The 12,333-nt window shown below is 42.5% G+C and overlaps 1 protein-coding gene across 2 annotated transcripts in view; it reads left to right on the top strand.

Moving 5' to 3' along the window:
• Window positions 1-1,733: 1,733 nt before the first annotated feature.
• Window positions 1,734-12,333, top strand: part of LOC126162202 (cysteine-rich secretory protein 2-like) — a 236,938-nt gene continuing 226,338 nt past the window's right edge. For both annotated transcript variants that reach the window (XM_049918540.1, XM_049918541.1), the window contains exon 1: window positions 1,734-1,858. The gene's annotated coding sequence lies outside the window, so the exon portion shown is untranslated. The remainder of the gene's footprint in view (window positions 1,859-12,333) is intronic.

The following is a 12,333-nucleotide window of genomic DNA, read 5'->3' as shown; positions in this document are numbered from 1 at the left end:
AGCTTTGGTTTCTTCCGATACGCCTTGACGCTTCCCTTGTTGAGAGCTCTTCCTGGCATAAAGTAACAATGCGGACGCGATCGAACCGCGGTATTGACCGTCTAGGCATGGTTGAACTACAGACAACACCAGCCGTGTAGCTATTTCCTGGTGGAATGACTGGAACTGATCGGTGTCGGACCCCCTCCGTCTAATAGGCGCTGCACATGCATGGTTGTTTACATATTTTGGCGGGTTTAGTGACATCTCTGAACAGTCAAAGGGACTGTGTCTGAGATATAATATCCACAGTCAACGTCTGTCTTCAGGAGTTCTGGGAACCCGGGTGATGTAAAAGTTTTTTGATGTGTGTATACAGGGTGTTACAAAAAGGTACAGCCAAACGTTCAGGAAACATTCCTCACACACAAAGAAAGAAAATATGTTATGTGGACATGTGTCCGGAAACGCTTACTTTCCATGTTAGAGCTGATTTTATTACTTCTCTTCAAATCACATTAATCATGGAATAGAAACACACAGCAACAGAACGTACCAGCGTGACTTCAAACACTTTGTTACAGGAAATGTTCAAAATGTCCTCCGTTAGCGAGGATACATGCATCCACCCTCCGTCGCATGGAATCCCTGATGCGCTGATGCAACACTGGAGAATGGCGTATTGTATCACAGCCGTCCACAATACGAGCACGAAGACTCTCTACATTTGGTACCGGGTTGCGTAGACAAGAGCTTTCAAATGCCACAATAAATGGAAGTCAAGAAGGTTGAGGTCAGGAGAGCGTGGAGGTCATGGAATTGCTCCGCCTCTACCAATCCATCGCTCACCGAATCTGTTGTTGAGAAGCGTACGAACACTTCGACTGAAATGTGCAGGAGCTCCATCGTGCGTGAACCACATGTTATGGCATACTTGTAAAGGCACATGTTCTAGCAGCACAGGTAGAGTATCCCGTATGAAATCATGATAACGTGCTCCATTGAGCGTAGGTGGAAGAAACTAAAATGAGCTCTAACATGGAAATTAAGCGTTTCCGGACACATGTCCACATAACATCTATTCTTTATTTGTGTGTGAGGAATGTTTCCTGAAAGTTTGGCCGTACCTTTTTGTAACACCCTGTATACGCACCTGAATATGGAACGATAAGCTCCGAGAAACCAATAGTGCCTAAGAATAAAAGCATTTTACAGCGGGTGGGGTTTTATTTTTCTATCTGATTTATCGTGGCTATGGTTGCCCAGGCTATAAATTTTCCTGCCAAGTTATTCGTAAATTTTGTTCGATTTTGTAATCACTGAAGCAATATCACATACTCTCTGGCCTAGTGGCGTTTCATTTTGTTTCCCCCTCCCATTCTGGGTGCTTCACTTTTTTTGTCAGTGTATACGGGAGGGATACCGAAAGTCTTCCTTTCCCCATGCCGTGTGTGAACGCAATAGGTGTAGCGGAAAGGGGTGATGGTGTAAACTATGTACGCCTCGCCACACGTCACACGGTGTTTTGCGGAATGAAGATGGATTTGTATGACGAATCGACCTCTCAGGCTGTTCCTTTTCTGTCTGTCGCTATTCCTAAAAGCGTGCAGTCTGATTAGGCCTTGCATATGCACGCGATACGTGCCCGGACAGGCGACTGTCGAGTGCAGGGCAACGGGAGCCGGAGGATTCGCGTGAGGCGGGGAGCCGGCTGCGTGGGCGGCGAACTGCGCGTGCGCAGAAGGCCGGGTGGCGGCCGACCGCGCGCTACCAGCTGTGCCGGTGGCGGTCGCTCAGTCGCGCGCCGCAGCCGCCGGGATCAGCCGGCGCAGCCCGCAGCAGCAGCAGCAGCAGCAGCCTACACCTCGCAGCCGCACAGGTAACGCCGCGCCGCTGCACGGCACAGCACCGCGTCTCGCGCTTCTAGCCGCAGTCCTCACGCATTCCGCTGTGACAAAGTGCACCCATGCAGTGCACAGAAGATGAAGCTACTAGCAATTACGATCCTTTAGCATTTGGGCAGCAGTACCACCAAACTCCTATGCGTACGTCTCACAGAACAAAACAGAGTGAGGTCGGGAACACGGCAGTCCAAATCCCCGTCCTGTCATCCAGAATTAGTTATCTCGTCATTTTCTAATATCGCTTAAGGGGGGTAGGACGTCAAACGGGCCGACTTGGAGCAGGACAGTCACAACAGCACATTTTAATTTCTAGTGTCTATAATTTTACAAATAAATTGATAAAACTTTGTCACCATGACCAGAAAGCATTGAAGACTCACACTCATTGCAATGGAAGTTCAAAAACGTAGCAAAATACCTTCTTTACATGTGAAATTTCACCATTTTTTCACTTATTACTGGCTGCATTTGTTGCTATAGGTACACTTTTCTTCCTAAGTAAGAGAGATTCTTCGATGAATTTTTCATAGTATGCAAACAGTAGTTACAGGTGTATGAAACTCTAGAATTTTCCAAATCTATTAAAAAACTGTGGAAAAAATTGAGATAATTAACTATAAAAATTGAGTTTTTTCTAAACATGAAGTTTAAAATGTAACAATTCATTCATTTTTTCATAAATTAAATAACTTCTAGAGTTTCATACACCTGTAACTATGGTTTGTATGCTGTGCAAAAGTCATCGAAGAATCTCTCTTACTTAGGAAGAAAAGTGTACGTATAGCAACCAATGCAGCCAGCAGTAAGCGAAAAAATGATGAAATTTCACATGTAAAAAAAATGTGTTTTGTTACGTTTTTTGAGCTTTCACTGCTATGAGTATGAATCCTGAATCCTTCCTGGTCATGCTGTTAAAGTTTTATGAATTTATTTGTAAAAGTATAGACAGTGGAAATTAAAATGTCCTGTGGTGCCTCTCCTGCTCCAAGTCGGCCCATTTGACTTCCTACCCCCTTTAAGATAAATGCCAGGATGGTACCTCTGAAAGGACACGGTCGATTTCCTTTCCTATACTTCCCCAATCCGACTGTGTGCTTTATCATTAATGCCTTCTCTTCCTTCCAATACAAGACTTGCTCTATCAAATTTCGTTCTCTCGACGTACTGAGCGACTAAGCGGATAAATGGAAGGGTTTCACTTTAGAAAAATCTTACGTTTTTGAACTTCTGTATATACTACAGAAGTAAACAAAACACAACTAATAAAATACCCCATCAGTCCAAAAGGTCTCGAGACTAGGTTAAAAAAAATAGAGTCAAGTTAAGATGGTGGTTTTAATGCTCCAGGTGTTCTACAAAGTCTCACCTCATTTGCGTACAAAGCAGAGAACTTTCATACAACCAACTGTAACTATCAGAAAAGTACTTATTTGATATGTTGACCAACTTGCGTGTCACATTAACTTGAATGTCGGGTAATTCATCAAAGCGTTGACCCTTCACGTCAATTTCTGCACTTTGACGTGTAGTGGTAGGTTCACATTGAAAACACAAAGTTCTGTCACGAGTTTTTCCAGAAAAGAATTGTCCGCGTTCTGCATTCCAATCAAGTCGCACCAAGCGTCCGCGTGTCACTGTTTTACTTCAGGAGTCAATGTGTGTGGGTCACACCTTGCATGCACTTTTCTCTTATTCAAAACATTGTGTAGCACGTCTTGAACACTTGATTTAGAGACGTTTTCCATTGCCGTTTGTGACACAGCAACGTTGACACACTACGGTCGCGTGACCACAATTTAACACTGCCTGCTCACAATTGTCTGCACAAAAGCACCTGTGTTGCTTACAGTTGATAGTTCAAGCTACCACCGACTTGCTGCGCTGACGTCGATTAGACGCCAGCAATAAAATCAAGTTCTGGAACTTTTATTTACACTCGATTTGTCGTTGAGTTGAATACCCGTGTACGAGCTACAGTATTTGAAGACATCTCCCAGTATTTGTAGCTAGTTACCTGGGATGACTGTCTTTCAGATTCTTTTCCTTTTTATGGCACTAAATTTTTTTGTGAAAAAAATCATTTGGAAGCGAAAACTACTAGTTGCGGGTTAGGCAGGTTGCTAAACACGGAAACGTAAATGCTTTTTAGGCTTTATATTTCTACACATTGCAAGAGTTCATGAGCCAAGAACGTTTTTTTATAATGCCCCAGCAAATGGTTGATTATAATTTGCACGAGTACTCAATAGCGTGGCAGTACTCGAACAAACTTTATTTTCGAGGGTGAAGAATATTTATTTTATACGTTCAAAAACAAGCATAAAATCTCACACTATTATAAATTTGGCTAACGACAGTCAGAAAACACAAACGACGTAAGCAAACGAAGAGTGTCTCTGTAGTATTTCTTACACAACAACCGATAAGTAGCTTGAACTCTCATCGTTAGACAGCGTCTGTTCTCTCCTTTTCGATTCAGTGCGAAATTGTCGTTATCGCAACGTGTAAACACATCCAATGGAAAACTGTAAACCCCGTATCCAGCTCAAATTTGGAAATTTGTGGTAAGATCTTATGGGACCAAGCTGCTGAGGTCATCGGTCCCTAAACTTACACACTACTTAATCTAACTTAACTTACGCTAACGGGGTCAGGGATTTTCTCTGCCTCGTGATGCCTGGGTGTTGTGTGATGTCCTTAGGTTAGTTAGGTTTAAGTAGTTCTAAGTTCTAGGGGACTGATGACCATATCTGTTAAGTCCCATAGTGCTCAGAGCCATTTTAACTTACGCTAAGGACAACACGACCACCCATGCCCGAGGGAAGACTCGAACATCCGACGGAGGGAGCCGCGCGGACCGTGACAAGGCGCCCATGACCGCGCGGCTATTCGGCTCATCGAGAACGCTTGTTGCTTCCAGGATTCTACGCTATCCGTAGATAACAGAGCATACTTGATACCGGTCAGGACATTGTAAATGAATTAATTTAATTGCTGCAGTAGACGAGCAAGCTATTATGTTAAAGAAATGTGATTTTATTCATTTCTGTCAGTGTTTCTTCCATGACGGTATTATTTGCTTACAAAATGTGCCGTAAAGTATATATAGGTGTATATAAGTGTATATAGGTATACAAACATGTTTACTCACATTGTACTTCAAAAACCGTGTATCCACCTCTGGAAAAAGTAAGTTATTTTTTGAATTTGTATTAGTTTTTAACCCTGTATTCACAAAGTGCCCGCTTTGCAATATATCACTGTAATCTTACCAGGACCAGATTTATCCTAAACCTGGAAAAATAATCGATGTAGACTGTCGAAGAACCTGAAGGTCAGTCCCAAGTGCTCGAAATTCATCGTACATTGTAACGGAATAACGTTTGTGACTGAAGGCGGTTCTTCTTTATTTTAGGATTTGTTAGGAAACGTCCAAACTACAACAGCTGATGGAAGGAAGAATTTACTGGCAGGATGAAAAGACGGCTTGTATTAGGGTAAGGATGCCGAACTACTTACCTATTATTGTCTAATGGTACACAACGTCTTCCGTGATAGAATCTCAGTTTTCAAGCAGATCAAGAGTAAACAACCAGAAATTTGTCTCACAGAGGTAAAGTTATGGTATCATGACTGTATTGAAAATCTTCCATCGGCAGGCTGGAATACACCATCCGCCTCAGTAAACAGCTGTTGATCTAACTCGCAAAGCAAAGAACATATTTCGCTTCCATATGATTTTTGTCAAAAATTTTAGTATCAGAAAAAGTAGAAGAATGTGAAAGACAATTATCGCAGGTAACTAGCTACAAATTTTGAGAGATGTCTTTAAATACGAGAAACCGAGTGTAAATAAGGCAATACTTACAACTATGTTTCGTCTAATTCACTGTCTCGTCGATCCTATGCATTGTTAGACGTTCCCCGACTTTGAGTAGGAGAAGCAATGAGCGTTCAAGATCCGAAACGGCGCACAGTTGTAATCAGCCACAAAGGTTTCTTTTCAGTATATAGTTATCTTTAGTTGCGAGCCCCATCCGAGTAATAAATTGATTCCATGTACACAAATTTTTATGACAATTAGCAAAAAATGTATTTTATATTGAATATTAATTGAACAAAATTTTTTTCTTGCGAGAGTGAATAAATATTGGAAATTCTGCCTAAAATAAAAAGTATCATTGAATGCATAAATCTACATATTTAAAAAAAGATTTCGACTTAGATAGTTTTGAATGAACTGCTAGGTTCCGTGATTTGTTTGGAACAGTATTATGTACCAATTATTCGAGGAACTGAACACGAATATATAGGTGTAAGAACGAAAAACCGCTTTACTACAGTACCCAGTGAGCAACGACAACATACACAGAAAACTGTCAAGGATGTGTTGAGATGAGCATACCAACAAGGAGAGTGAGTTGACGCTACACAGGACACGTGTGTACCTGAAGCGACGCTGCGCAGCTCATATCAGCACCTGCGTATTACACCCTTTGTTCTTTACATTTTGTTTCAGACTGTCAACATAACAAGAATTTCGCCAGCAACGTCGCCCTCCTTTCATCAGAGAAAATAAACAGGCACCGCAGGCAACGACAGATACCAGACACTTCCCGTTTTCTTTCGGGCTTTAGCGTCCAACTCGTAGGATGAAACGAAACCAGCAACGATCGGTTGAAGTTTTTGTTTCGACATCGTCTCCGATAACATTAACATTACACATGCACACTAGCTGAGTCAGAGGCAGTTGACTCTCTTTGGTGACCGAAAACCTTTGTTTAGTAAAGGATGAATTACACGTCTACAACTTCAAGAAACATGTTTCCACCAGGCTGTTTCATTAAAATATGTAATTTATTTGCTGCTTGAACGTGGGACTTGGGGAAAGCAGGAAAAGGTGTGAACAGGGCTTCATCAGTTACCGTTGGTTGCACAGTAAGCACATACACTTTATTTAAGGAAACAATTTTAAAAAATCATTTTAAAAAATTGACTGTAACACAAGCTACACTGATGGCTGCTTGTAGTGGTTAATAAAAAAGAAAGACACAAGAAAAGAAAAGAAAAGAAAAGGTTGAAAATGTGTGAAGAAATGGTGAATAAAAAGTGGGTTTTAAAAATCGTTAATGACCGTGAAAAAAAGGGAAAGAATGAAATGCAAATCGGACTTCGTATTACAGAAAAGTTATTGTTGGGGTGGTCCTTGTGGCGTTTCTGAGCAAAAGTCGAACCAATTTCCACTACAAAAATTATTTGAAAAAAGACAGAGAATAACAAATGTAACTAACAGGGGAGAATGGCGTAGATAAGAGTTCATCCTTTACCATGTTAACATGTCTTCTTTCGTGCGGCGTCCAGGTCTTCAAAAATCTCCTACTTCATTTCTGCGTGAAAAGTCTGCTCCGAAATCTTGCAATCGTCCAGGAATCACTAATTTATACAAATTAAAATCATCTTGATACTGAATGCAATTTGCTACTTCCATCCTCCGAATTTCGTAACAACTTCCACAATATGCCTACACATTAAAATCAGACCAAGACTAGCTATTAAGTTTTTTACGTCTGCATTAAGCTTCCGCTCTCGAGAGACAAAAAAGAAACGGATAGAAAAAAAAGAGTTACAATTTTAATATTTTCTCTGCCGTCGAGTGCTCATACCGCTGCGACGGAATAATTTATATCTGAGGGAACGAGTGTAGCGCGGCGAAATTCAAAGTCCCGGTACATGCTGAAGGCCTTATTAAGAAAGAATTCAAAATTATTTGTCGGCTGAAGGCCGCGAGCAATAGGAATAATTGAAACAAAATATCATTTTTAAACAATTGACACAATCATACCAAATAAAGAAGGGAGTGATCCACAGTCAGTGCTCCAAGGATCGAACTGAGGAAAGTCCCTACAGCTGCATAAGCGGTGAGACAGACAGCCAAGAGTAATGCTCACCTAACAGGATGGCAACTCAAACTAGGCACAGTTTAAACGCCGATCAATGCTCTTGTCAAATCCACCTAACGTGTGATAACCAGTACAACTACGGAATACTTCAAGCGAGGGCGAAGTGACAGACAGCACTGCGTCTTCAGAATCCGGTGTTTAAAACATAGAAAGGTAGAACCAAGGTGGACAAAAGAAACCACAATCCACACCGCAATCAAGGAGGCTGTCGAACTACACGTCATGCCGGACAACATCTGCAAGACGAGGAAAAGTGCACTGCCGCAAAAATACGCTAACCTCCAGGTCAGATAACTGGGGCGTTAGCGGCCACTAGGCAGTAAAATACCGCTGGTTGAACTTCACCAATAATAACACAATATTCAAAAATTAATAACAGGCAATAGAAGACGGCTAAAAGATCCCGCCAACTCGACACGCTCCACTTGTTGCTGTCGTCTCACAGCGACGCTGCGAGCAGCAACACACAAACAAACAGCGTGATCACAAAATAGTGGAGGTTTCACCACTAGATTAATGTCCGCTCTGCTCAACGTCCTGGGTCCGGTGGACAACGAGGCTGTGGCCCTCGCAACTACAGCCCTTCTATCCGGCAATGCCTGCGTGCCACCAGTGGTCGCGGCATGTCCTCTCGCTGCCGGACCTCTCTGCTGCTCCGTCCCAACTAAACTACCGACACACCCGACCCGGAAAACACTTCACGTCCTTCCAAAGATGATATGGATACTAGATATCGATAAACGCTGCTGCTGCCCAGTTTTAAGCTGTAGCACATTTTTAAGTGCAAAATGGATGTAGGCAGATCCCCCTAGTAATTATATATGAAGAACCACACGCCATACACATTTATACATGGCATTTGACTTTACATAGACACTTTATAACAGGATGTGGCTACCCATTTGTACACTTCAAAATGGGCTAGAGCTCAAAACATAAAAAAAACCTCTAGTACTGAATAGATTCCTTATTTTAATGGAACAGGATTGTGGGTACGAGTATTTTCTTTGAATTTATTGAGACTGTGGTACCCACCAAGAAGAAATGGTTCAAATGGCTCTGAGCACTATGGGACTCTACTGCTGAGGTCATTAGTCCCCTAGAACTTAGAACTAGTTAAACCTAACTAACCTAAGGACATCACAAACATCCATGCCCGAGGCAGGATTCGAACCTGCGACCGTAGCGGTCTTGCGGTTCCAGACTGCAGCGCCTTTAACCGCACGGCCACTTCGGCCGGCCCACCAAGAAGAAATCAAACGTTTACAACTACTATGCTGCCGATGAAATCATGAATCATACAGCAGGTTACGTAAGATCAACGGGCGTCTGTAATATGCAGCTTCTTTAGGGCTTCTGTTATTTTTCATTGTATGGCGTATTTTTTCGAATGGTATTGTTATTTCGTTTGGTAATGTTCACGTGTAATCACTGGAAAAAGTCCTGCCAGTCCTCCAGTCGTAAAGTTATATCAAAAGGCTGTTTCAGTTTGTTATCATTACAAAAAAATAAGAAAGATTTAACCTTCTGTCAACGTCAGGATGATTAAAGGCGGATCCGTAGCTTAGATGTTCAACGATGAGGAACACTATCAGTCTCCTTGAAGTAACCATAACATAATTCTGCCATGACTTAGAGAATCCCCGGAAAACAGTAATCTCCCAATCTCTGTCGCTCCGCTTGCGAGCCAGTGTTTATAAACAATGCCCCGTGTGGCCGTTGCAAGAACACGCTGCTGTTGTTACCCGCAGAGCAGAACCCTCTTCGAACTGTTGTTTATGAGCTACTGTGTTTTGAATGGAGACACTAAACAGCACGGGACCAGCGGTTATATAAGCTTTTCTGTTTGTTTAGATTTTCCCTCTCGACTGGTGGCGTGCATCCCGCGCGTTAAGTATCACCTTGCGTTAATCAAAACGTCTCTCTTGAAGTTTAAGATGCCATTTTTTTCCACGATGACATAAATATTCACGAGCTAAGTATTAAATATGTGCTTTTCAAATGTGGAAGAGTTGCTCTCGAAGAAGAGTGCGACTAGTGCAACATAATTCAAGCGCTTGTGTGACTCGGTAGCTGAATGACTAATTGTAAGGCCACAGATCCAAAGGTACGATGTTCGATGCCTGGTAGGGACAGGAAATTTTTCTGTCATTAAAAAAAAACTTCCGATTGAAGAAAGCTGTAGCTCCGGTTTATTTGACCATTGCTAATGTAAGGCGGCCGTGGTGGTCTCGCGGTTCTAGGCGCGCAGTCCGGAACCGCGCGACTGCTACGGTCGCAGGTTCGAATCCTGCCTCGGGCATGGATGTGTGTGATGTCCTTAGGTTAGTTAGGTTTAAGTAGTTCTAAGTTCTAGGGGACTGATGACCACAGCTGTTAAGTCCCATAGTGCTCAGAGCCATTGCTAATGTAATATATTTCTGAAACTGGTCAGTTGTACCATAGTTCGGATTCCACGTTAAATCGTAATCTCCCTATAACTGATAGGTCTGTCAATTCACTAGTCGTCTTTGAACACGATACACTCATCGGTAAAATGGTAATGCCGTGTGGCTAGGGCCTCCCGTCGGGTAGACCGTTCGCCTGGTGCAAGTCATTTGAGTTGACGCCACTTCGGCGACTTTCGTGTCGATGGGGATGAAATGATGATGATAAGGACAACACAACACCCAGTCCCTTAGCGGGAAAAATCTCCGACCCAGCCGGGAATCTAACCCGGGCCGTTAGGTATGACATTCCGTCGCGCTGACCACTCAGCTACGAGGGGCGGACCACTCATCGGTCATCGTTATTGTGACACTGTATTCCTTCCAGATGTGAAACTTTTCGCCAGTGCATTAGGTCCTGACTTCACTTTTATGGAAGACGATGCGCAACCGCAGGAGCTCGTAGAACAGAAGGACATCAGACGAGTGGAGTGCCCTGCCATATGCCTCGAATTAAATCCCATCGATCACGTGTGGGGATGCATTGGTGAGACGTATAGCAGCACTCCCACACGCACCAAAGACCATCCAGCAGGAGTCAACTGCGTTGGTGGAGGAACGGAACCGCACCAACCATGTTGCAGAACATGCACTGCCATTGGTGGTGATCACACGCCCTGTTAAGAACCATGTCCCGCTTTTTATAATATTCAGGGGGCCATCATAAATCACAGTGACTTCTCTATGATTATTGTCTTTGCATAATAGTCTCATTCTGTTCGTCTCATCGCTTGTTACTTTCAGTGACCTTAAGTTTTGTTCACTAGCGTATTTGTCTGCCTAGTTATCTTGCAAAGTTCATGTCAGTCTGACGTTGACTGCATGGCGCCTTCGTTGTATTGTAATTATTACAAAATACTTACGTATATAGTGCCATACAACGAGATGCAATAGATGGAACCTTACCTCAGAATGACAACATCTGCACTGAACTACCAGCTCATATTTTCTTGGCAGAAATGTTGCATTCTCTGCGACGATACCTCCCAGCGCACGAGCTATTCATGCATCACCGTTAGCGAGCGATAATTGGCTTCCGTCCTTTTGTGTGTTATTCCCCTGCTTCTTTGCTATTTTCACAAGGGCCGTTCAATTCTGAGAATCCCAGTCTCGGGGCAAGACTAGTTTAAGTTGCAGTGGCTGTAGCGGGCATCTGGATGCTCACATATCAGACACCTCAAACATTCAACTAAAACTAAGAATTCAGTTTATTCATATTGTGACTGTTGAAAATGGTGTAGAAAGCGATTAGGCAGACTATAGAACTTGTGTGACGTCTCTTGCTCCCTCTTGGCATTTAGAGGGCACAGCTTACCAATGAATACATTGGTAACATATTAACTTTATTGTTTTTATGAACACAATACTTGAGACAAATTTCGCTCAGAAGTCATTTACGCTGCGTTTGGTTTTTTAATTACGGTCACATTTTATTTGTGTGTGCTTCTGCCACTGCATCACAGCCTACTTTTACGATCACTTTTGTGTTCATTTGGTGTTGCTCTGCCGTAAATCCCGTCATATTGTGAATTGTAAACATCTTTTTGCTCCAATAAATTTAAAATTTAACAGAGAACCCAGTAGGTAGGCCAACTTGAATAATTTGTAGCCTTTGGAACGACAAACGCGGACTAAATTCAGTGCCAGCTGAACCAGATGTCGAAAAGCAATGAGAAATCTGACATCTTCAGTGTGGTTCGTATCAGACTGAAATAAAGATCTTATGTGGAAGAGTGTTTCAGTTGTGATATAGTTGAGAATTAATACTGTTGTAGATACCTCGACCAATCATCAAAGCATTGTTTTCAGTTTTGTAATAAACTGCCGAGTCGAGTTGACTACTTACTTGTATTACGAAATTCACACTGTAAAGTGACTACTTTCTTACAAATTAATACATATGTTATGCCTTACTAAAATACCTCATCGATGCCGTTGTATACGACTTTCTCCAAATGTACGAAGACTCTATGCAAAGAGTGCAGCAAAAAACAGCCCATCTGC

The sequence above is a fragment of the Schistocerca cancellata genome, chromosome 2 (assembly GCF_023864275.1).
Source record: "Schistocerca cancellata isolate TAMUIC-IGC-003103 chromosome 2, iqSchCanc2.1, whole genome shotgun sequence".
In the NCBI taxonomy this organism is placed as follows: domain Eukaryota; kingdom Metazoa; phylum Arthropoda; class Insecta; order Orthoptera; family Acrididae; genus Schistocerca; species Schistocerca cancellata.
Note: the sequence above shows the minus strand (reverse complement) of the source record. Positions and strands in the feature narration are given on the sequence as shown.